This window comes from Triticum dicoccoides, chromosome 3A (assembly GCF_002162155.2).
Source record: "Triticum dicoccoides isolate Atlit2015 ecotype Zavitan chromosome 3A, WEW_v2.0, whole genome shotgun sequence".
Classification (NCBI taxonomy): domain Eukaryota; kingdom Viridiplantae; phylum Streptophyta; class Magnoliopsida; order Poales; family Poaceae; genus Triticum; species Triticum dicoccoides.
In genome coordinates this window covers 201437044-201461903 of record NC_041384.1, presented here as the reverse complement: position 1 = coordinate 201461903, position 24860 = coordinate 201437044, and the positions used below count along the sequence as shown (strand labels likewise).

Sequence of the window (24860 nt, the reverse complement as noted above, 5' to 3'; positions counted from 1 at the left end):
TTTGCCCGAGATTCGATCGTCGGTATCCACATACCTAGTTCAATCTCGTTACCGGTAAGTCTCTTTACTCGTTATGTAATACATCATCCCGCAACTAACTCATTAGTCACTTTGCTTGCCAGGCTTCTTATGATTTGTATTACCGAGAGGGCCCAGAGATACCTCTCCGATACTTGGAGTGACAAATCCTAATCTCGATCTATGCCAACTCAACAAACACCTTCGGAGATACCTGTAGAGCATCTTTATAATCACCTAGTTATGTTGTGACGTTTGATAGCACATAAGGCATTCCTCCAGTATTCGGGAGTTGCATAATCTCATAGTCGAAGGAATATATATTTAACATGAAGAAAGCAATAGCAATAAAACTAGATGATCAATATGCTAAGCTAACGGGTGGGTCATGTTCATCACATTTATTCTCCTAATGATGTGATCCCGTTATCAAATGACAACTCATGTCCATGGTTAGGAAACCTTAACCATCTTGGATCAACGAGCTAGTCAAGTAGAGGCTCACTAGGGACTCAATGTTTTGTCTATGCATTCACACATGTATTAAGGTTTCCGGTCAATACAATTCTAGCATGAACAATAAACATTTATCATGAATAAGGAAATATAAAATAACAACTTTATTATTGCCTCTAGGGCACATTTCCTTCACATACCTGCCGTTGCACTTCCATCATCCAACGACTAAGACCTGTCGACTGAAGTGGCACCTAGCATTACATAGGAGGAGGCCGACATGCTGGTTGCACCATCGGTATTGCATGTGTTAGAGGCCTCACATCAACCTCGATCATCATCTTCCCTCTAAGAATTTCTTTCATCGAGTAGTCCCGGGCAAGACGTAAGGATTTGAAGTAACTATCAATATAATCAACAGTCGACTCCACTGGTGGTACAGTCTTTCCATGGATAATATTCGAGCGTCATCTCCATATGCGCCCGGGCAGATACCAGTCAACAGCGACATAGACATCGACCAATCCACAACATACTTCAGGCCCTTTGCAACAATGTTTGGGTCCTCATGGCATTGCTCGCAGCAAGCCACATAGGCGTGGAAGTAGTCGTCCCATGGTTTGCAGCTGTTGCCTTCCCTGAATTGCAACACCCACAATGCCCCATGAAGCACCGAGTGGTCACCCACTACCTCCCCTTGCAGCACGCACATCTAAGTTGAAGCGCCGCACCCTGGCCTTGCGACTTCGCCGGAGCTATGGTGCGGCTTGCAGAAGCGCGACACCTTGACCTGTCGGCTTGTAGAAACACCATATACGTGCTTGATATCGAGGCAGGGGAAGGGATTATATCGCCTCACCGTTGGCCTTGCAACATGCGAGAAGAGCTTCGACGAGTTGTGTTGTCGGCTTGCAATGTCGTGGCCATGCAGACGCCGATCAGAGCTCACAGGAGTTATCAAAGTGGCTTGCAGCGGCCGCACTTGTGCTTCATCTGGAGGCAGAGGAAATAGATTGTAGCATTGTGCGTTGGTCCCTCGAGCAGGATGACTAGAGTTCATCAGAGTTGCGATGTTGACTTTGCAGTAGCAGCACGAGTGCTTGATCTAAAGACGAAAAAGGGAGATGGGAGAGAGACAAAGAGAGGAGATGAAGACGATGCGGGTGCGAGTGATGCTTGTTCAGATGGGGTGTCGCGCGTGGGGCTGGATGTAGGGATGGCAATGAGTACCCATTACCCATGTATCTGACAGGTAAAAACCCTATTAGGATAAGGGTATGAGACAGAAAGTTACCCATGAGTATATAAATAGGAATTCTCAAATCCACCAGGTAGAGCGGGTATGGGCATGAGATCGTATAACCCACACCCGTATACCTAATGTACCCATATAAAATCTCACAAGTATGACCAAGTTACCTCTACACTTTGTCATCAGTTTATGAACTTAAAATGTACAACTACGTGTTGTTTGTTTATTGTTGTTTTGATATGTTTTTCTGTATGAGAAAGTAATGTTGTTTATTGGAATGTGTTGTTTTTTATGATGTGATGTTTTTTATAAGTATATACTCCTTTTATGATGTGTTGGTGTGCGTAAATTATGATTATATGTTGTTTAGGACTATGTGCCGCTCAAATTGATGCTTTGCAAACATGGGTATTTGTATCCGTGGGTACCTGACTACTCTGTCGGGTGACGAATATAGAAAAAAAATTGTATGTTTTGACGCGTATAGATATGAATGATGGGTAAGCTGAAGGACGGGTAAATGTTTGGGGTGGTTTCACCCATATCACAACCCGATCAACGCGTGCACATGATCAATCAGTTGCGTTTAATTATTATTTTTATTCCATACTTTTCTCCTTTTTCGAGGGAATTTCCGTATTTATTTTATCAAATCCTATATATTTTAAAATTTTGGTTTTAATCAGGCTTGGTCCAAAATCTGAGCCCGGGCTGCCCGTACCCGACGGGGTCGACCCAATTAAAATGTTCGGCCTGTCTCAGAAAAAGAGCTAAAATGTTCGGCCTAGTGGGCCTGGAAAAGTTTCTTCAGTGGCATTTTCGTAGTTTTTTGCGGTTCTGGCAAAAGCTCCAAAAGCTCAAACCCCTCTCTCCTCCCCCCACGAAATTCGAAATTTCCCCACTTTCACTCCCCCAAACCCCCAAATGGCCGCTCCGCCGCCGGTGCTCACCCTGGCGGTGGAGAAGGGTCCGCGCAAGGGAGAGATCTGCCAGTGCAGCGCTGGATCCGTGCTCCGTGTCGGGCGCGTCATCAAAGGCAACCACTTTGCCGTGCGCGATAAGGGCGCGTCGCAGCAACATCTCTCCATCGAGTTCCTCCCGCCGCCCGCCGCCGGATGGGTCGCCTCCGATCTGGGATCCTCCAACGGCTCCTTCCTCAACGATGTGCCCCTCGAGCCCTTTGTTCCCACCCCGCTTTCCCATGGGAACCTGATCAAGATCGGCGAGTCCACCGTGCTCGCCGTGTCCATCCCCTCCAATTCGGATCTGAGCACCGCCACCGCTGCCGACCCCGGAACTAGGTGCTCCTCGCGCTATGCGGCAGAGACGGCGGCGGTGGAGGAGGAGAAGCCCCCTGCGGCGACCCGCCGGGGCACACGGAAGAAGGCAGCGGTGGCGGCGATCCCCGAGGTGGAGAATGAAGTGCCGGACGCGGCGGTAGTGGTAGTGGAGGAGGAGAAGCCCCGCCGGGGCGGACGTAGGAAGGTGGCTGCAGTGGCTCCCCCTGAACAGACGGAAGAGGGGGAGAAGGAGGCCCCGGTGGGGAGGCGCCGTGGTGGACGGAAGAAGGCCGCGGAGCCCTCTGAACCGGAGAAGGGAGAGGAGAAGGAGGAGGCCCCGCTGGCGCCGCCTGTTGGCGGGCGGAAGAAGACCACAGCAGCTGCTGAGCCGGAGAAAGGAGACGAGGAGGAGGAAGAGGGGAAGAAGGAGGCCCCGAAGGGGAGGCGCCGTGGTGGACGGAAGAAGGCCGCGGAGCCCTCTGAACCGGAGAAGGAGGAGGCCCCGCTGGCGCCGCGTGCTGGCGGGCGGAAGAAGACCACAGCAGCTGCTGAGTCGGAGAAAGGAGATGAGGAGGAGGAAGCCCTGCTGGTGACGCGGAAGGAGGATACGGAGCCTCCTGAACTGGAGAAGGAAGACGATGTGGAGGCCCAGATGATTACACGCCGTGGGAGGAAGAAGAATGCTCCGACGGTCGCCCCTCCACCACAGCCTCTGAAGACGGGGTCCAGAGGGGGCCAGGGAAGGTTCACAAGAGCGGCTAGTACAAGGAAGGCCGTTCTAGAGGACGAGGAAGTGGAGGAAGAGGAGGAACATGAGGTGGCTGCGCCTAGAGATCAGCCTGGCAATCTGTCGACTTCCACAGCGGTAAAGGATGGTGAAGAGGAGGAGAAGGGGGAGGAAGAGAAGGGGGATAAGGTGGCAGCTGACGATGGAGAAATCGAGGTGGCTGCAAAGGCATTGGAGGAGGAAGTCCCCAAGGGGCCGGCTTCTGCTCAGTGTGCTGCTTCTGACAATGAGGGTGATGGGGAAAGGGGTGGCGGAGAAGAGGAAGATGATGGCAATGGGGATTTGCTTGGCAGTAGAGGAGAGGCTTCTGCTCAGTGTGCTGCTTCTGACAATGAGGGTGATTGGGAAATGGGTGGCGGAGAAGAGGAAGATGATGGCAATGGGGGTTTGCTTGGCAGTAGAGGAGATGTAGGAGATGGGGCAAAGGTGGAGGAATGTGCTGTTAGAAGCAGTCTTGAGACCATGACATTGCAGGAGTGGTTCGACCGGATGGAAAAGTACCTCCCAAGGATGATCAACGAGGCTGCGGATCAGATGATCGCGGAGTTGGAGGAGAAACAAAAGCGAGTCCATGAGTACATTTCAACGCTCAGTAAGAGCTCCGACCCTTCCTAAAAATTATGTCTTAGATGCTGGAGATTGACTAGAAAATAAACTAGAGTCGCTCCTGTGGTGATAATCTTCACTTATTGTAGAAGAATTGATGATGGCGTTTGTCCTTTTGGGTAATATGGGTAGTTTACTATCTGGTAGTAGTTTGATATGTTGACGTTTGCTCGTTGGCTTGTAATTAGCTTAGCATTTTGGTATGCACTGATGTTTCTGTGGGTTTCAGGAAGGTGTATTATAATGTTGAATACTCCCTCCGTTTTGGAACACACAGTTTCAATAATGAAACCGAGAGCTTGTCCCCTTGAGAAAAATCATAGTTTTATTTCGTTGCAGTTCAGTACTAGAATGGGTAAGATAGCGTTTTTCTCTTATTGTAACTCACTGAACTAACACCATTGAAGCTCCATCTTGTCAGAGTGCTATTCTTTCTATGTTTCTATGTCTTGCAGCAGGATTAAAAGCAACTAGGTTACAGTTTTGCTCATAAATATTGCCACGTTGTAACTATTGTGAGCCCTCTAAGTTTCAACATGAAAAGTTGTCCTTTTTTTTGTGGGTGATGAAAAGTTGTCCTATAACTGTTCCTACTTTGGTTTATAGAGCAGATTCTTGGGCTACCGTATGGCATGTTTACATACTCTTATCGTGCTCCCACACTCCATGTGCAAGTTGTATTATTTAGTTATTGTCAGTTAAGCAATATCATCTTCAATGATGCCTCTCCCAATGCTTGGTTCGCCCATTGTTGTGAAGGAAATGCATACATTTCAAGACACCCAAATGGCTTTACAGATCCTTGATTTTCTTACGTAGTTATATATTCCTCTTGTAACTCTTGGGAGATGATTGGTTTATTGTAGTCTTACTCCTTACATGAAGCGATACCTGAAGAGGGAAGACTGGCAAACTTGTTTTCATTTTAAATGCAGTGCTTTCGTAGCCACACCGAATTCAAGAGCAAACATCTTTTATTTATGTGTATGCGATATCATGGGCTTCTAAAACTTTTGTACCTTTGCTATTAATTACATTAACACAGAGTTCTCAAGATATCTTTGCAGAAAATGAACTTAACGACACGAAAATTTGTTGGCGTGGACGAGCTCGCCTGCTCGCGTTATCTGCAGGCGTCGGTCCTCGTCGGGATATGGAACGCACGCCGTATTCCAGCTCGTAGACGACGACTCATTTAATGAGTGAAGCGGACGGGAAGAGACAGTTTGTACAGTGCGGGTGACGGACGTTGAGGCGCTAGCGACGGCCGTTTTCATCATGAAGCAATGTGTATCCCTGCTAGACTGAATTCCGCTCGGGTCAGACCTACCAACTCCATTAAACTCCCCATCTATCATCGACGGCGGCTCAGTCTATAATAGTCCATCCCCAAATCAAAGGAACAAACCCTAGTTGCACACTGTTCCTCAATAGACCCCCAAATCGGAGCAAGGAATAGCAGCCGCAGAAAAGATGGCAAATCTGAATCAAGGTGCTGATCCAGCGGCACTTCCAATCTTGCCTTGCCTGGACTATGGCAGGAACGTAGTCGCCTACGTTGCTCGTTGCGGGCAGAGCGCCGGCGAGCGATTCTACAAGTGCCGCAATCACAATGTAAGTGTCCAGTTTTTGCATAAATTTCTTCAGATTTGTTCAACATCACTTGTCTGAACCCTCTTCGCCGGTCAACGACAGCCGTCAGGTGGTGGATGCAATTTCTACAAGTGGCAGCAAGCGTACGCCGACCACCTCGCGTCGCCGTGTCCAGCCGCACCCCCATTGGCGCAAATCGAGCCAGGATAAGAGCAAGGCGGCCAAGCTTTGGGAGTTCAAGATCTACAGGTGCCGCACGCACCACACCACAGGGCAGCAGAACGGCATGCCGGGGGCACCCAGTTCGTTTCTTCAGTCAGCGCCGCTGCAGGATACATGCTCGCCGTGCTTCCAGCTGCTGGGCGCCAGGGAACCATTGGCGTTGACGCTGCATCCATCAATCTGGTGGTCTCCGAGGCCAACCTTGTCACTGGGGTGGCAATCCTTGTGTTGGTTGTGGTCATGCACGTGCTTCGTTAGGCGCCAGCTGCGAATAGAGCACGGCGTACCATTGTACCTGCAAATCAAGTATTATGATGTTTGTGTCATTGGTTAGCAGCCAAGTGTATAATGGTGTAGGCGCAGCTACAGTGTTGCTGATGGCGAACTTTTGTAATGATCAAGTTTAAGCTGTGTGATGTAGTCTCGTTTGTGCAACTAATAATATTAATGGGAGTATGTTTTTAGCTAAGCAGGTGTAAAAAGAGAAGGTTAACTCTGACGGATCCCTTTCAAAGAGTCTGAAAATCAAACTAACAGGATTCCAGCGCATTGCACACATACAGGCGTCACTTGTATTGAATTACTGCTACCACTGCCCAGAGGTGCAGAGGAACATGACGTCAAGCAATCTCATAAGAGGGGAACAAATAAAATCAACTGAATCTCTCACACAAGGCACCAGACCAGATTGATTTCTCAAACAAGAACTCAGTGAAATACAAAAGGGGAGATGCACATGCACACTACAACATTAGGCAGACTCTCATACATTTTTTCCTCTACATGATAAACATTCAAATCACAACGACAACCTGATCACAAACAACGCGTACTTCACTGACGGTTATTATTACAACAAGAGTCTTGCAGTTAAAGTTAACGGCTACAACGCCCTCAACAACACAGAACAAACACTGAATCTAAATTAAGTCACCCGCAAATTGCATTTGGCTCTAAGGTAGCAATTTCAACATGGAGTACAACCCTAGGCTTGCTGCAGGTGTTTTTCCTGTGACCACCGAAGCCACAGTTCGAGCATTTTGCCGCTTTCCTTTCTTTTTGAGGAAGATCACCTCTTTGTGGACATGTGGTGCTCTTGTGCCCTGGTTCTCAACATATAATGGACAAGCGAGTTCATTTACTTGTCCCGCATCCATTTCAAGCTTGTGCATTTGCTGTCAGTCTGTACTTCTTGCTTTTTGCACCACGATCATCATATGGAGGTTTATCCCTGCGGGTGATTGGTGACCGGGCTTTCGTTTTTGTTCTGGAGCTTTTAGCCCCACGAAATTACAAAGTGCACGTGCCACTTGCACCAACAGTGAGTCGTGTGTGGCATCACTTTCTCTATTGCTACTTCCATCGCCTTGCATTGATCTGCAAATGCAATTCAACATTCATTTTATTGAACTAGTATACTGAAAAAGAGAGAACATCACAAAGAGTGTGCTAGCAAGAATGGAAAATCAATACGCTAGTCGTCTCAACGGAATCATGTGAAGTAACTGAGTGTGAATTATGAAGCTAGATGAAATTTTAAATTTCAAACACATCATTTTTTTGTTCACCTGTGAGCACGGTTTGTGGATGTTTGCCGCCCATCACGCGGGTAAATTCAGTGAACACCCATTGAAAAGTTTCCACTGCCCATCTCTTACTAGCACACCGCCAAAAATCACGCTCTGGAAGTGATTATTGACTCCCACAAGCAGCCCAAATGGCATATCATACAGGTTTGTCTACCGCTCACCCCGCGTCATGTACCAAGGGATTTAATTTTTACCTTCACTGAATGGCAGCATAGCAGACCTGTGTGTTCGAAACTAGAACACTCAAATATCAACTCATTCCCTTCGTCAGCAAGTTCTACTTTGTAGACAATCCTGCCCCACTTCTCATAATTTTTTTGGGTGGTATCGTCGCACCAAGTAGGTTTTCTGTCTAGTCACCTCCTCTACTCTGTATTGACCTGCTTCGTATATAATCTCACCAAATTTTTAGAACATGGCTCGTGTATAGACTCTGCTTGCATGCAACTCTTCGCGTGTTCATTTTCTGGGGCTACCTGTTTGTGTGGAGAATGCATCAGTTACATAGCACACATCAGTCACTACGAAAGATATGATATTTCAAAAACTTACTATTTTTGTGCGCCTCTCCTCATAGTTTTCATTTGCTTCTCTATAAGAAAGAAGCCGCATGTACTGTCGAACAAAGAGATGCATGGGGCAGCTTGCTGGAACATAACCCTTGAGCATATGGTTCGCACTCTCGCTGCGCTGTGTGCTTGTCATTTTGGCACAAAATTTACTTTTAAAGTATGGTTTAGCGGTTTAGCCCATTTTGCTCTTGTTTCATAGATGTGAGTAAGGTAAGGATGTTTTTCGAAACCATGTGATTCTGTCAGTTGCTTCCATGCAGTTTCGAATTCCTCCACTGTCAGCATGTGATGTACTCCCTCCGTTCGGAATTACTCGTCCAAGAAATGAATGTATCTAGATGTATTTTAGTTGTAGATACATCCATTTGTGTGACAAGTAATTCTGAACGGAGGGAGTATTATCTTGTGGAACTCTGGCCTGAATTTGTTGCGCTTTGTGTAGTATGGTCCCAGAGACTCCTTTGCCTTCTTCAGCACGTGCCACTTGCACCAGCGGTGAGTGGTTTCTGGCATCACTTTCTCCATTGCTATCTCCATGGACCTGCATTGATCTGCATATACATGAAAGGAGAAGCGCTCTTAGGCAAGTAACTCAGTGAAAGGAGAGCAATATATCAAAAGAAGTGCAAGTCGAGTCTAATGAAGCAATTTTTAAGGCACAATCAGGCGTAGTGAAATGTAGGTAATTGAAGATATAAGCTATATGGAAAGTCTGACTGCTAGATATAATGTCCCTTTTTACCTGTAAGCAAAGTTTGTGGATGTTTTCCGCCCATCATGCGAATGAATTCAGTGAATACCCACTGAAAAGTCTCGACTGTCTCATCTCTCACTAGGACGCCACCAAATATCATGGTCTAGAAGTGTCTGTTGACTCCCACAAACAGGCCAAATGGCATGTCAAAGAGGTCGGTACGGTATGTTGTATCAAATGTTATCGCATCTCCAAAGAAGTGGTACTGGGCCCTGCTTGATCCGGTTGACCATAACAAATTCCGTATGCGGCTATCCTCATCCGACTGCACTCTGTAGTACAGACCAGTATCTTTTGCTCCCAACTCGGCAAAAACATCCATTGTCTTCCTGACATCATCGTCTGCTTGCTCACGGCTGATCTTGCCACATAGCCCCCTCAACGCTCTTTTGATGAATGGCACATTGGACATTGAACCAAAGAAACTACTCCATTATATTGTAAACCTTGCCAATGCTATTGTTATTTTCATGGAGTTGCTTAACCACATCACGTGTGTATATATCGATATGTCTGTGTGACGGCGAGTACACCTTCTTGCCACACTTCTCCATTAAAGAATGGCTGTGTGATGGTATGAACTCACTTATGTACCATCCATTGTCCTTTGATCGAAGCAATCGTATGAGCGCGGGGCACCTGCACCGGCAAGTCCGGGTGTTGCTTTTCTATGGAATCCCCTGCAAATGCCACAAACAAACAACATTTATTTTTTGTTAGTTCAGACTCCCTTGATAGGCAGTAACTATTTTTTTTGTTGACACAACATCTGCCATTGCCACACAACAATCAACTGAAAATCAGTGCTTACCGAGCAGCCACATACTATCTCTTGCATGCATTTTGTCCTTTCAACATTAAGCCTGCTCTTGCCATATCTTACCCCAAATCCCCAATTTCCCAGGAATACAAATTGTAATAGTCATAAGCTTCTCCAAGTGAATCAGACGTGCTTCCTACTGCAGGCACTATTACAGTGTCAGTTTTCTTCTCAGTATATCTTCTCAATGCTTTTTCAAGAGCACTCATTCTGCCGGCACACGGAGGGCGTTCTTCAGGACTTCAGGTGCATGCCCAACAAGCAGTCTGCACAACGCAGACATACATAATTCAGAAAAAATGGGGTAACCTTAACTAGCTTAGATTCAGAAAAATACATCGTAACTGCATTTAAAATGTGTCTGTCTGCCTGTATATTGTAAAGACCAGCATAGATCGATATGATACATGAGGAGAACATTATCAGTCCAGTCGAATTTACAGGTTTACTGAGCCTACAAATGTGGCGTATACCTCTTAGTCCAGCCCGGCGCCTGAGGATCGTCTTTGCCCGTCGACTGCTCTGAGTTCGGCGCCGACAGAGCCACTACATTGCATTCGCTCTGCAAATCTACTTCCAATGTCACCGCCGCATCACCCACATCACCGATACTGAATTCGGTAGCCGTGCATACGAAAGTTTGGTTGCCTCCGCCGCTTACCAGCGATTCATCGGCGGCGAGATCTGGCAGAGGAAACCTGCGGAAATGAAGGCGCGCACTAATAAGATGCGAGTCTGCTTACATCAGCCGGGGGCGAGAACAAAAAACGGCGGCAGCAAAACATACCTGTCAACTGGATCCGATAGGAACTCCGAACCCTCGCCTGTCGCCTCCGCCGTCGCCATAGCTATGCGTCCCTGCCGTCGTGCAGCGTCTCGAAGGATAGGGGTTTTTTTTCGCTGAAGCGTTGCCGCCGGAGTATGGACCCACAATGTCGGGGTTTTTGACTTTTTGCCACCACTTAAGCCCTGTTCGGATTCACTCGGCTCCACGGCTGCGACTCCCGGAGCGGAGGGAGCGGCAGTGGAATCCTACGGAGTGGCTCGGAACCAGCTCCTAGCACGGAGCGGAGTTTTGAAATTGGCGAGATACCGAACAGGCCTTTACTTTGCACTTTGATAATTTGCCACTCATTACATTGTAATTGACTTGTTGCCACTCTTTACTTTGCACTTTGATCTTTTGCCACTTTTTCACACAAAAATAATACTTGCAAATGATTAACATAATATATACAAAAAACAGTGGACAAAACTACCCTTGTGCTAATTTGACCAGTGCATCCAGCCAATTCACTGATTCAAAACAAATTAGGATGGGTTGAACCAGTTCACCGCCGCCGTTGTTATCTGCTGATGGCCGCCGCCAGAGTAGCAGATGCCGCTGGTGGCACAGCCGTGCTGCTCCCCCTCCCCGGCGATGGAGGAGGCCGGCGCGTCTCCAGGTGGTAGAAGAGCTCGATGTCGTTCACTGATGAATCCATCCATGCAAACAAGAGATGGATCAAGATGCAAGCTGTGAGAACGTCAAAAAAAGAAAACGAAAAGGAACTTACAGGCTCTGTACATGGTGCTCTTTATCCATGGTGCAGCTAGACAACGCATCGCGGAGCAGCTACGAGGCCGGCGTTCCTTGCTGTTGAAGACCTGCATAGAGGCGGCGGTCATGCGGCTCGGGGACAGCGCGGGACGACCTGCACTGGGGCGGCGCGGCGGCCGTACGGCTCGAAGACCGCATGGGACGACCTACACAAGCTGGTGAACGGAGTAGAGCACGTCGTCGGCTTCCACACCATGGACGAGTTGCTGCTGTCAGTGTCCGAGGTGGTGAAGGGAAGGGTCAACCCGTCCGTGCCATGGTGTACGACGTGGAGCCACAGCGGCAGCGCGCATCACCGCAACGCGGTGGCCGGCTGCAGATTAGAAGCAGCAGTGGCAGCGTACATCACGGCAACGCGGTGGCCGGCGGCAGAGCACACGCCAAGATGTAGCCGCTGCGGGAGGGGGAGCGGGACAGAGAGGAACCACCTCGCCGGGATGTAGCTGCCGTGGACGACAAGGGCAGTCGGCCGTCGAGGACCACCGAGCGCGATTTGCCGTCGAGTAGCCGCCGCGGTCTCGTGGCGTTCCTGCCGGCGAAAGAAGGGGATGAGACGAGCGACCCAGAGCTCCTGTCCTGTCAATCTGAGAGCATGGGTATTTTGGTCATTATATGCGGAGCCCATGTGACAAAGGGCAAAAAATCAAAGTACAATGTAAAAAGTGGCACCAGATCAATTACAATGTAAAGAGTGGCAAATTGTCAAAGTACAAAGTAATTAGTGGCAAAAAATCAAAAAAACCCACAATGTCATAGCACGGCTATCCCCTTCTGTTTTTCCCGGAGGAAGACGCTTATCCGATAAGGTTACATCATTTTTGCGCGCCATGATTGATCTGACCACATGGCTTACGTACAGTGGGAAACAGAAATGAGCAAGCGGCACATATGCAACTTGTACTCCCTCCGTTTTTATTTACTCCGTATATTAGAGTTGACTAAAGTCAAATTTTCTAAAGTTTGACTAAATTTATAGAAAAGAACATAAATATTTAGCATAACAAATCTATATAATGTGAAAGTACATTCGATAATGAATCTAATGATATTGATTTGTTATTGTATATGTTGATATTTTTGTTTATAAACTTTGTCAAAGTTTACAAAGCTTGACTTTGATCAAAGCTAATACGCGGAGTAAATAAAAACGGAGGAAGTACCATCCAGGGAACTGTGATCGTTGATGGACCCGTCTCCGTATTCTACTGCTTAGTTGTCGTATCTGTCGCGCCACGGACCGAACACACTTAATACACATCTCAACGCGGCAACGTCCCATTGGTACACATACCGGGAGCGTGCCAGCTCGTCCATACCATCGCCGCTCGACACGACATGACTTTTTTAATTTAAAGGTCTGCTGGCAAGAAAATTTATTTCTTACTCTATAGTACCTACCGTACCACCTCCACTAGTAATATGGTTTACTCAAGTTATGACCCTTTTCTATGCAATAATGTCTATGTTAGGGATCGTAGCAGAAATTCAAAATTTTTTACGCATCACTAAGATCAATCTATGGAGTAATCTAGCAACGAGGGGAAGGAGAGTGCATCTACATACTCTTGTAAATCGCTAAGCGGAAGCGTTCAAGTGAACGAGGTTGATGGAATCGTATTCGTCGTGATTCAAATCACCGGAGATCCTAGTGCCGAACGGACGGCACCTCCGCGTTCAACACACGTGCAGCCCGGTGACGTCTCCCATGCCTTGATCCAGCAAGGGAGAGGAAGAGGTTGGGGAAGACTCCGTCCAGCAGCAGCACGACGGCGTGGTGGTGGTGGAGGAGCGTGGCAATCCTGCAGGGCTTCGCCAAGCACCGCGGGAGAAGAGGAGGGAGAGAGGCAGGGTTGTGCCATGGAGAGGTCAAAACTCATGTGTAGGCAGCCCCAAAGTCCTCAAGTATATATAGGGGAGAGGGAGGGGGGTGCGCCCCCTTTAGAGTTTCCACCCCAAGGGGTGCGGCAGCCCCAAACCCATCTAGGGTGGCGGCCAAGGGGGGGGGGAGGGGGAAACTTGCCCCCCAAGCTAGGTGGAGGCGCCCCCTCCCCAAACCCTAGGCACCTTGGGCCCTTGTGGGGGGGCGCACCAGCCCACCTGGGGCTGGTCCCCTCCCACACTTGGCCCATGCAGCCCTCCGGGGCTTGTGGCCCCACTTGGTGGACCACTGGGACCCTCCCGGTGGTCCCGGTACATTACCGATAAAACGCGAAACTTTTCCGGCGACCAAAACAGGACTTCCCATATATAATTCTTTACCTCCGGACCATTCCGGAACTCATCGTAACATCCGGAATCTCATCCGGGACTCCGAACAACATTCGGTAACCACATACAAACTTCCTTTATAACCCTAGCGTCATCGAACCTTAAGTGTGTAGACCCTACGGGTTCGGGAACCATGCAGACATGACCGAGACAACTCTCCGGTCAATAACCAACAGCGGGATCTGGATACCCATGTTGGCTCCCACATGTTCCACGATGATCTCATCGGATGAACCACGATGTCAAGGATTCAATCAATCCCATATACAATTCCCTTTGTCCATCGGTATGATACTTGCCCCAGATTCGATCGCCGGTATCCCGATACCTTGTTCAATCTCGTTATCGACAAGTCTCTTTACTCGTTCCGTAACACATCATCCCGTGATCAACTCCTTGATCACATTGTGCACATTATGATGATGTCCTACCGAGTGGGCCCAGAGATACCTCTCCGTTTACACGGAGTGACAAATCCCAGTCTCGATTCGTGCCAACCCAACAGACACTTTCGGAGATACCTGTAGTGTACCTTTATAGCCACCCAGTTACGTTGTGACGTTTGGCACACCCAAAACATTCCTACGGTATCCGGGAGTTGCACAATCTCATGGTCTAAGGAAATGATACTTGACATTAGAAAAGCTTTAGCATACGAACTACACGATCTTTGTGCTAGGCTTAGGATTGGGTCTTGTCCATCACATCATTCTCCTAATGATGTGACCCCGTTATCAACGACATCCAATGTCCTTGGTCAGGAAACCGTAACCATCTATTGATCAACGAGCTAGTCAACTAGAGGCTTACTAGGGACATGGTGTTGTCTATGTATCCACACATGTATCTGAGTTTCCTATCAATACAATTCTAGCATGGATAATAAACGATTATCATGAACAATGAAATATAATAATAATAACTTAATTTATTATTGCCTCTAGGGCATATTTCCAACAGTCTATTTGCAGTATAAACCTTAACAAGCAGTAATCAAATAGCATGAAACTGTAATCAGATATAATTATCTCTCAGTATTATACATGTGATATTCTAGCAACAAACATATATCTGCGTTGTCGTCTGATTGTTTGGTATTGAATACATTGTTAGTTTGGATATAACTATACTATTGTTTTATCACTTCACAAAAGGATGTCAGTGGCTCATACTCTAGGATGTCCTAAAGTTTGTGAGTGACTGAATGATGCTATTGTTAATCAGCAAGGACGTAATGCATGACACAGTATATTTCAGTAAACATCAGCATCTCTTTGAGGATGGATACTACAATAATCTGTTGTCATGCTGCAACATTATGCATGATTAATCAAATAATGCTAAAATATTACACGGACTGAAATCTTAGTAGCTCTTAAAGTATATGGATTATGTTGAAAAAATGTTTTAGATTTGAGAAATACACTTTTATCATGTAACATTTGCTAGCAATTCATGTTTCTATGGATTGTTCACTTAACTATTCTGTTTCTTGCACTTCAGCATTTTTTTTGTAAGTATTGCTATAAAACATCATGTGATATGATCAAGCTTCAAAATATCGGATATCGGCTTCGTATCAGTTTGGCTTTGACATATCGGATGTCGGATATTGGGTGATATATCGGCGAAAACATGTGTAGTTTTTTTTGTTATTCTTTTTCAAAACATTTATTTTTAGTAAAACAAAATGTATGATATCAAAAATTAACATAACACTTTTAGATTCTTAGTTTATTAACTTGTCGATTAAGAAACTATTAAGGAAAGTTGCACAAAATGCTTACTCTATGGTTAAAAATAGTACGATATATATGCATTTGTACGAAACATTGTGGATGACTTTGATAATATATAATGAACTTGTAAATGCATAATCTTATTTCAGTATTATCTAATAAATAATTGTTGTTGTCTACATATCGTCCTATATCAGTGGACATATCAGGCCAGATATCGGCCATATCAGATGATATGTTGGAAAATGATATTTGCAAAATGATATGTTATGTTTATATCGGTGGAGCCCTAAAAGTGATATATCGGCCTATATATCGGTCGTATCGGCCTAGATTTAAAAGCTTGGATATGATCCCATATGTAGTTATCTACCATGACATTCCCGCGCATAAAATAGAAGATTGTATTTTAGAGACTATCTCTTGGATTCCCAAAAACATGGTCGGTTTTATGCGGAGGCCTAGAGGGAAATGCTGAAGCTGAAGTGATTTCCTCGGCAGTCTCCACAGCTCCAAGACGTCTCAAGAGCTTGTGTAGTTTTATTCCCATGTCTTTTTTTCGAAAGGGGGGGGCTCCCCGGCCTCTGCATCAGAGTGATGCATACGGCCATCTTATTAACCAAAGGAACAAAATGTGCCAACAAGGTTTCAAAGTCTCCAACTTTAAAAAGAAAAGACAGCTCACACAGAGCCTAAAATGCTAGCGACACAAACTAGCCAAGAGAAGACGCCACAACCGGCTGGCTAAAATAGTCAGGTAAACTAATTGCCTATCCTATTACATAACCGCCATCCAAACCGGTTGAAAATATCCCGAGGTACCATCTCCCAACGGATAGATCCAGTAACCAACTGCTCCCTGGCTTCCATCGGACTGAGTAGCGACCACGAACATATCACTGCCGTGGCGCGGAAAATAACCTGCAAAAAATGAATACGTGATGTTTTGTTAAAAACCAAATCATTTCTGCAATTCCAGATAGTCCATAGCAAAGCACAAACTCCAACCCGAATATGTCTTGCTAAGTCAGGCTCAATCCCATTAAGCCATGTCTCAAATAATGCATTGATAGAATTCGATGGAGTAATATTAAAAGCAATGTGGACCGTCCGCCAAAGGACTTTGGCCAACGGGCAATCAAGAAAGAGGTGCTTAATCGTCTCATCCCGATCACAGAAATTACACCTAGTAGGTCCTGTCCAATTACGCTTTATCAAGTTATCTTTTGTTAAAATAATTTGTTTATGGACAAACCACATGAACACTTTTATTTTCAAAGGAACTTTGACATCCCATACAATCTTGGAAGTTCGAATGGAGTTCGAATTAATAACATCAATATACATTGATTTAACTGTAAATACTCCAGACCTAGTCAGTTTCCAGCGTAATTCACCAGGTTGGTCAGAAAATTGAACCTCCATGAGTCTCCTAACTAGAAGGAGCCATTCGTCCCAACGATTGCCCGCTAGCGCCCGTCTAAACTGAATATTAAGGGGACAGATTGAAATATCGTTGCAACGAACACCTCACGTCGTTTACGATATAAAGACGGATATTGAATGGCCAAGGGTGAGTCGCCAAGCCAAGTATCCTCCCAGAAACGTGTACTAGCACCATTTCCAATAACAAACCTCGTCCTATTGAACATTGTTTGTTTGACTTTCATTAGTCCTTTCCAGAAAGGCGAGTCAGTCAGCCTGACTGTGACCTGGGACAATGTTTTAGTCTGGAGGTACTTGCTACGAAGGATCTGCGTCCACATGGCCTCAGTCCCGGACGAGAGCTTCCACAGCCACTTACTAAGAAGGCATCTGTTCTTAACTTCAAGATTCTCAATACCAAGACCCCCTTGGTCTGTCGGTCGACAGATGATATCCCATTTAGCAAGCCAGTATTTTCTTTTAAGTTCATCACCCTGCCAAAAGAAACGCGATCGATAGAAGTCCAGTGTTTTCCTAACACCAACTGGGACCTCAAAGAACGATAAGAGGAACATAGGCATACTCGTGAGCACCGAATTTATCAAGATTAATCGGCCTCCGTATGACATGAGCTTACCCTTCCAGCAACTCAGTTTCTTCTCAAATCGGTCTTCGATGCACTTCCATTCTCTGTTTGTCAGCCTACGATGGTGTATCGGAATACCTAGGTAGGAGAAGGGTAAAATCCCCAACTCGCACCCAAACAATTGCCTATAAGACTCCTGTTCGTCTTTGGCTCTACCAAAGCAGAACAACTCGCTCTTATGAAAGTTAATCTTTAATCCGGTCAATTGTTCAAATAGGCATAACACCAGCTTCATATTTCTCGCCTTGGCCAAGTCATGCTCCATAAAGATGATTGTATCATCAGCGTACTGAAGGATGGATACACCTCCATCAACAAGATGAGGTACCAAGCCACCCACTTGACCATTCTCCTTAGCCCTTCCTATCAAAATTGCTAACATATCCACCACAATGTTAAACATGATAGGGGACATTGGATCTCCTTGTCTTAGGCCTTTATGTGTCTAGAAATAATGACCTATGTCGTCATTCACTTTAATTCCCACACTCCCTTTTTGCGTAAATGATTCGACCTGTTGGCGCCAGGCTTCATCAAAACCTTTCATACGCAATGCCTGTTGGAGGAATGGCCATTTGACCTTATCGTACGCTTTCTCAAAATCCACCTTAAAAATTACTCCATCTAATTTTTTGGAGTGGATTTCATGGAGCGTTTCATGAAGGACAACCACCCCTTCAAGGATGTTTCTGTCCGGCATGAAAGCAGTTTGGGTTTGTTTCACCATAGAACGCGCAATCTATGTGAGCCTATTAGTCCCGACCTTGGTGAAGATTTTGAAACTAACATTGAGGAGGCAGATCGTCCTGAACTGCTCAATTCTCACCGCATCCGTTTTCTTAGGGAGCAATGTGATAGTTCCAAAATTCAAGTGAAATAATTGAAGCTGTCCAGAGAACAGATCATGAAACATAGGTAACAAATCCCCCTTAATAATGTGCCAGCACTTTTTATAGAACTCGACCGGGAACCCATCCGGTCCGGGAGCCTTATTGTTTTTCATTTGTGCAATAGTATCAAACACCTCCTTCTCTGAGAACGGGGCAACTAGGATATCATTATCGGCAACAGACAATTGAGGCACATCCCCAGTCCTGGACTCATCGAGGGAGACACAATTATCCTCCGGAGGTCCAAATAACTACCTATAATAGTCAGTAATATATGTTTTTAGATTACCCTGTCCTAAAATAGTGCCCTCATCTTGTTCAAGTTGAAAGATTCACTTTTTCTGTGCTTACCATTGGCAATCAAGTGAAAGAATTGAGTATTCGCGTCCCCTTGGACCACTTTGCGGACCTTAGCTCGCGAAGCCCACTTCAACTCTTCTTCGCGGAGAAGTTCTTTCAACCTCTTCTCCGCCTCAGTTTTAATCTGGAGCTCAGCTGGCAGCAAAATCGCGGATTCAGCTTTTATGTCCAAGGTCTGTATAAGAGAAAGGAGCCTATCCTTCTCAATCTTATACACCCCACTGAGGTGCTTAGCCCAACCCCGTAAGAAACTTCTCAAATGCCTAATCTTATTCTGCCAACGCTCAACCGCCGTCCTACCTCCTACACCCTTAGCCCATTCCCTGGCGATCAAGTCTAAAAAACCCTCACGTTCAAACCAGGCCATCTCGAATGAGAAGGTGTTTTTGTTTCTCACGTGGTTCGGCTCCCCTGAGTCCACGAACAGGGGTGTGTGATCGGATATTCCCCGCGAGAGAGCTTGCACCGTGACAAGAGGGAATTTCTGTTTCCACTCCACGCTCGCGAGAACTCGATCAAGCTTTTCGTATGTCGGGTTTGGAAAAGCATTAGCCCAGGTAAACTTTCTACCAGAAAGCTCTATCTCCCTCAGATCCAAGCTTTCAATAATGGTATTGAACATAAACGACCACCTACCGTCAAAGTTATCATTATTTTTCTCCTCTCTCCTCCTAATGATATTGAAATCACCCTCGACCAAAATTGGAAGCTGCTCGGACCCACAGATTCGAACAAGATCCGCTAGAAACTCCGGTTTAAGCTCGGGCTGTGCGGCACCATAAACCGCCACCAAAGCCCAGTTGAAACCATCAACTTTAGACCTAACTCGAAACTTTACCACGAAGTCACCCATCACTACACTTCGGACTTCAAGCGAATCGCATCTCACACCTAGCAAGATACCACCCGATCTTCCTCGCGGCGGGAGGCTATGCCAATCGAAATCAACACCACCCGCAAGAGAGGATAGAAACTGAGGTGCAAAATTATCTCTACCGGTTTCCGATAGAGCAATAAAATCTAACCGATGTTCCAGGGAAGCCTCAGCAAGAAACCTTCTTTTAGCCAAGTCTTTCAGACCTCTGCTATTCCAAAAGATTCCTTTCATATTTCGTCATGGAATTTTTTAGTAGTTCGAATCCGAGCACTCCTACGAACTGCAGAATCGGGATAAATCTTCCGTTTCCGCTTACGCTTTGGTTTACTAGGCTCTGTCGCCCGGTCCTCATAACCGGGCACAACGGAACTAGCAGCGGCAAAATCTAGGGGCACATCATCGTCCTCAGACTCATGATTAGAAGGTGCTAGATCCGCGCACAAATTATCGAGCACTCTAACCCCTAACACATCAATCTCCTCATCATTCATGGGTTTAACCGCTGCAAGATTATGAATAGTCTCTAAGGCACGCTCCGCCTCCAAATCTAACATATCATTCACCGAATTGGAGATCTCACTATCAGTAACACCTAGTGTAACTCCCAATTGATTTGCACTATTGATAATCCCCTCATTAGAAAAATGCAATAAAGAATTAGATATGTTGACGGACATACCATAAAAGTTCGCAACATCGTGAAGCTTGGCCGCCCTCACAGCACACCGCTGCTGCATATCATCAACCTCCGGAAGCTCCTGAATGCGAGCACTCATCCGTCTCCCCGTCGAGACCGGGTCCGGGATCCCTCCAAAGGCAACAACCTCCTCCCTAGTAAAGCCTCGCGGTGAGTCCCGCAACGGGTCAACCACGGCTACCGGAGGAGGCGGCTGCGGGCTCCCATGCCCCTCAGACAAATGCCCCACGGGTAAGACAGGAGAGTGGATAACTGGGGCCGCCTGCCCGATCCCTCCTCCCACCCTACCCACCGGCTCAGAGTGAAGTGCCGACGTTGTAGGAGGCGCGGTCCTCCTGACCACAGACGAGGAAGGGGGATCTAGGGTCACCTGCCCCAACCCCCCTCCCCCAGCGCCACAGGAGGCGCGGGTGCCACCGCCACGACTGGAAGAATAAGAGCTAAGGCCGCCTGCCTCGGGCTCCCTCTCCCAGCGCTGGCCGACCCTGACATGACCGGCGTCACCAGCGTCGAGATGGGGAGTGGAGAAGTCAAGGCCACCTGCCCCGACCCCCTCCCCCAAGCCCCAGCTCGAACATAGAAGACATCACCGGAGCCTCGACAACAGGTGAAGCAAGGGAAATAGAAGCGACCTCCGGCTCCACTTCCCCAACTCCAGCATCCTCAAACTCCAATAAAGGGAGCATGTGTTCAAACGCAACATCAGTCTCCACCCGATCGCTCCAAAGTCTGGGAGGCGCTGAGGCTGGCTCAAAGGACCCAAAACGCAACAGAGTCATAGGCACCGAAGGTGAGGGTGTCGGCGCAACCCCGGTCCCATCCCCGGGCAACTGGGCATCTGGGTGAGAACTGGTAGACCCCTCTCGTGTGGAATCGGTCGGTGCCCCCTTGGCTCCTGCACCGCCGTCACCCTCGTGCATATCCACATCACTTCCATTAACCTCCTTAGCAAACAGATCAATGTCCTCGAACTCTATTCGAGCGGGAAAACCTCTCCCCTATATGTCCAGTGGACTACGTCGGGCACGAACTCAATATTCAGAACACTCACCAAAATCCGGGCCACTCCATGAGCACGGGTAAAAGCCATATTCACTTTCTCCGTCTTCCCAACCATGATACCCATACTGGCCACAACTTGAGCATCCTGCAAAGGCTTAGATGGAGCCCCCGAAAACCTCAACCAGACCTGCGTAAGCGGCTTTCCTTTAGGCTCCACCTTCGTCCACTCGTGAAACTCCAAAATACACGTAGTACCAGGAACTCTACACAAGCCAAAGCTCAGCAGTTTCTACAAATCATCCATAGAGGGGAAATCCACCTTAAAGACATTAGCTTCGATACTAACCAGCTCCCACTGGAAGTCACCCGGTGCCAGCTCCTGAAGCCTCCGGACAATCTGAGCCTCAGTCACCTCTCCCTGGGTTGCTTTCACAACCCCTGTGGTCAAGCTCTGTGTCTCCTCGGGAATCTCCCTCGCGGCCGGGGACTCAAAGAACAAAAGCTCTGCACAGTATAGTCCATACATTGTCAGAGCCGAAACCTGGTCATGCAATAACAGGCAGTCTCCCAAAGTATGTGCTGGCTTGCCACACGAGTCACACACCTCTGCCACGCACTCCGCAATGAAATGGCCCTTCTCACCACAATGATAACAAAGCATCATTTCCTTCTTGCGCTCCCACTTGGACACCCTCTCTGAATCAGACCTGTCAGACACCTCAGCCACAGCCACAGTCCCAGGCACAGGAACCTCAACATTGGCCAGGGCCGTCACCACATCCATCGCCTGGCTAGTAAGATCAGTAGACTGAGCGTTATCTGTCTCAACAGCTGTCGCTGCATGGTCAACAGCAGCCGGGGGCGGAGGCTGTCGACGAAACCTCCCACGGCCACCCCTCGACCACCCCGATGTCCACGGTAGCCACCTCTCTGGCGGTGATCCGGACCGGATGCCCCCTCGACATAGCCACCAGGAGGCCCGAGAAAAGGCCACTCAGCCGACCCGTCACCCTGCCAGGCATAGCCTCGACCGCCACCCGTAGACGAGGAACCACGATGCTTTCCGTCTCCATACGCATCAACACCACCATCCCCCCACTGACCTCGGGGTGGCTCAAAGGAATCTCTAGCTGTCGAATTATGCCTCGTCTGCGATGGTCCCGAACGGTTTTGAGCCGGCCTCGCGACGTAGTGCGGCGGAGGAGCGACCCGAGGCGGACCGCCAACAGGAACCGGCACCACTGGACGCGGGCCAGACCCACCGCCCCGACCCATAGCAGCAGCTACTAGAGGCGTTGGCCCCGTCGGTCGGTGTCTCGCCCGACGCCGGCTACAACCACGCCCCCACCGGGGCCACCTCTTCCCGCCGACAGCACATGCGGCCTGGCCGCCGCAGGCACAGGCGGCCACGGCCCGAGGTTGCCGCCTGCCCGCCCCGTAGCAGGAACGGCAGCACCACGCCCGGCGCCGGCTACAACACCTGCCGCGCCAGGCCCAACGCCGGTGGCCCCCCGTCCAGCACCCCCAAGCGGCGGCGGCACAACTGCCCCGACCCTGTCTCTGACCGTAGCCGCCTGGGGATTCGACGCCGGCGGCCCTCCCGTCCCTCGGCCCGCCAGTGCACCAAGGGAAGGGATCCGACGAGCACGGCCAGGGCCGCAAGGAGGAAACACAGGCGTCCCGTTCCGGCGAACCCTAGGACGAAGCACGATCACGTTCGCACGGCAATTCTCAATCTCTTCCGTGCATGCAGCACCCGTATCGATACGTGTGGTGCCCGGTATAGCCTGGGCCTCATACCCAGCTATCTCCGGCCCATCTAGACGCACATGAGAAACCGAAGCAACCGGCCCAACTCGGCCCAGCAACTGGTTCAAACGATCGTGACGAGCCGCTCGGATCCCGACCGACGTCCGCGACGGCACAACAGCCGCCGCCGCCTGCAATGATCCGGCCCTCAACCGGCGAACCGGCCTCCTCTTCTTAACCACCGTCCATGAATCCGGATGAATCAAGTCGAAAAGCTTGAGGTTTGGAAGTTGTGCCTTAGGTATAGGGCCCTTCCAAGGCCTAACCGCCGTCGCCGCCGTTCTCCGATGAACGACACGTCGCACCATCTCCTTCCTCTCGTCCGGATGTAGCCCGATCCGTGCCGGATCCTCCACCGGCAAGACTGTTGGGGAACGTAGCATAAATTCAAAATTTTCCTACGTGTCACCAAGATCTATCTATGGAGTCATCTAGAAATGAGGGAGGAGTGGATCTACATACCCTTGTAGATCGCACGCGGAAGCGTTCAAGAGAACGGGGTTGATGGAGTCGTACTCGTCGTGATCCAAATCACCGATGATCCTAGCGCCGAACGGACGGCACCTCCGCGTTCAACACACGTACGGAGCAGCGACGTCTCCTCCTTCTTGATCCAGCAAGGGGAAGGAGAGGTTGATGGAGATCCAGCAGCACGACGGCGTGGTGGTGGAAGTAGCGGGATTCCAATAGGGCTTCGCCAAGCGCTGCGGGAGGAGGGAGATGTGTCATGGGAGGGAGAGGGAGGCGCCAGGGCTTAGGTTGGGCTGCCCTCCCTTCCCCCCACTATATATAGGGCCAAGGGAGAGGGGGGAGGCGCAGCCTTGGCCCTTCCTCCAAGGAAGGGTGCGGCCAGGGAGGAGTCCCACCTCCCCAAGGCACCTCGGAGGTGCCTTCCCCCTTTAGGACTCTTCCTTTTCCTTGACTCTTGGCGCATGGGCCTTTTGGGGCTGGTGCCACTGGCCCATATAGGACAAGGCACACCCCCTACAGCCCATGTGGCCCCCCGGGGCAGGTGGCCCCACCCGGTGGACCCCCGGGACCCTTCCGGTGGTCCCGGTACAATACTGGTGACCCCGAAACTTGTCCCGATGGCCGAAATAGCACTTCCTATATATAATTCTTTACCTCCGGACCATTCCGGAACTCCTCGTGACGTCTGGGATCTCATCCGGGACTCCGAACAACTTTCGGGTTACCGCATACTAATATCTCTATAACCCTAGCGTCACCGAACCTTAAGTGTGTAGACCCTACGGGTTCGGGAGACATGCAGACATGACCGAGATGACTCTCCGGTCAATAACCAACAACGGGATCTGGATACCCATGTTGGCTCCCACATGTTCCACGATGATCTCATCGGATGATGTCAAGGACTTAATCAATCCCGTATACAATTCCCTTTGTTTATCGGTACGACACTTGCCCGAGATTCGATCGTCGGTATCCCGATACCTTGTTCAATCTCATTACCGGCAAGTCTCTTTACTCGTTCCGTAACACATCATCCCGTGATAAACTCCTTGATCACATTGTGCACATTATGATGATGTCCTACCGAGTGGGCCCAGAGATACCTCTTCGTTTACACGGAGTGA

At 48.5% G+C, this 24860-nt stretch overlaps 1 long non-coding RNA gene across 1 annotated transcript; it reads right to left on the bottom strand.

Annotated features, from left to right (window-relative positions):
- Nucleotides 1–7027: 7027 nt before the first annotated feature.
- On the bottom strand, nt 7028–12142 carry LOC119267846. The gene is made up of 8 exons (XR_005132709.1): nt 11506–12142; nt 10737–11420; nt 10423–10647; nt 9941–10215; nt 9118–9809; nt 8356–8926; nt 7783–8279; nt 7028–7591 (listed from the first exon to the last, which is right to left on the bottom strand). It is a non-coding gene; the product is annotated as an uncharacterized LOC119267846 (long non-coding RNA).
- Nucleotides 12143–24860: the final 12718 nt, after the last annotated feature.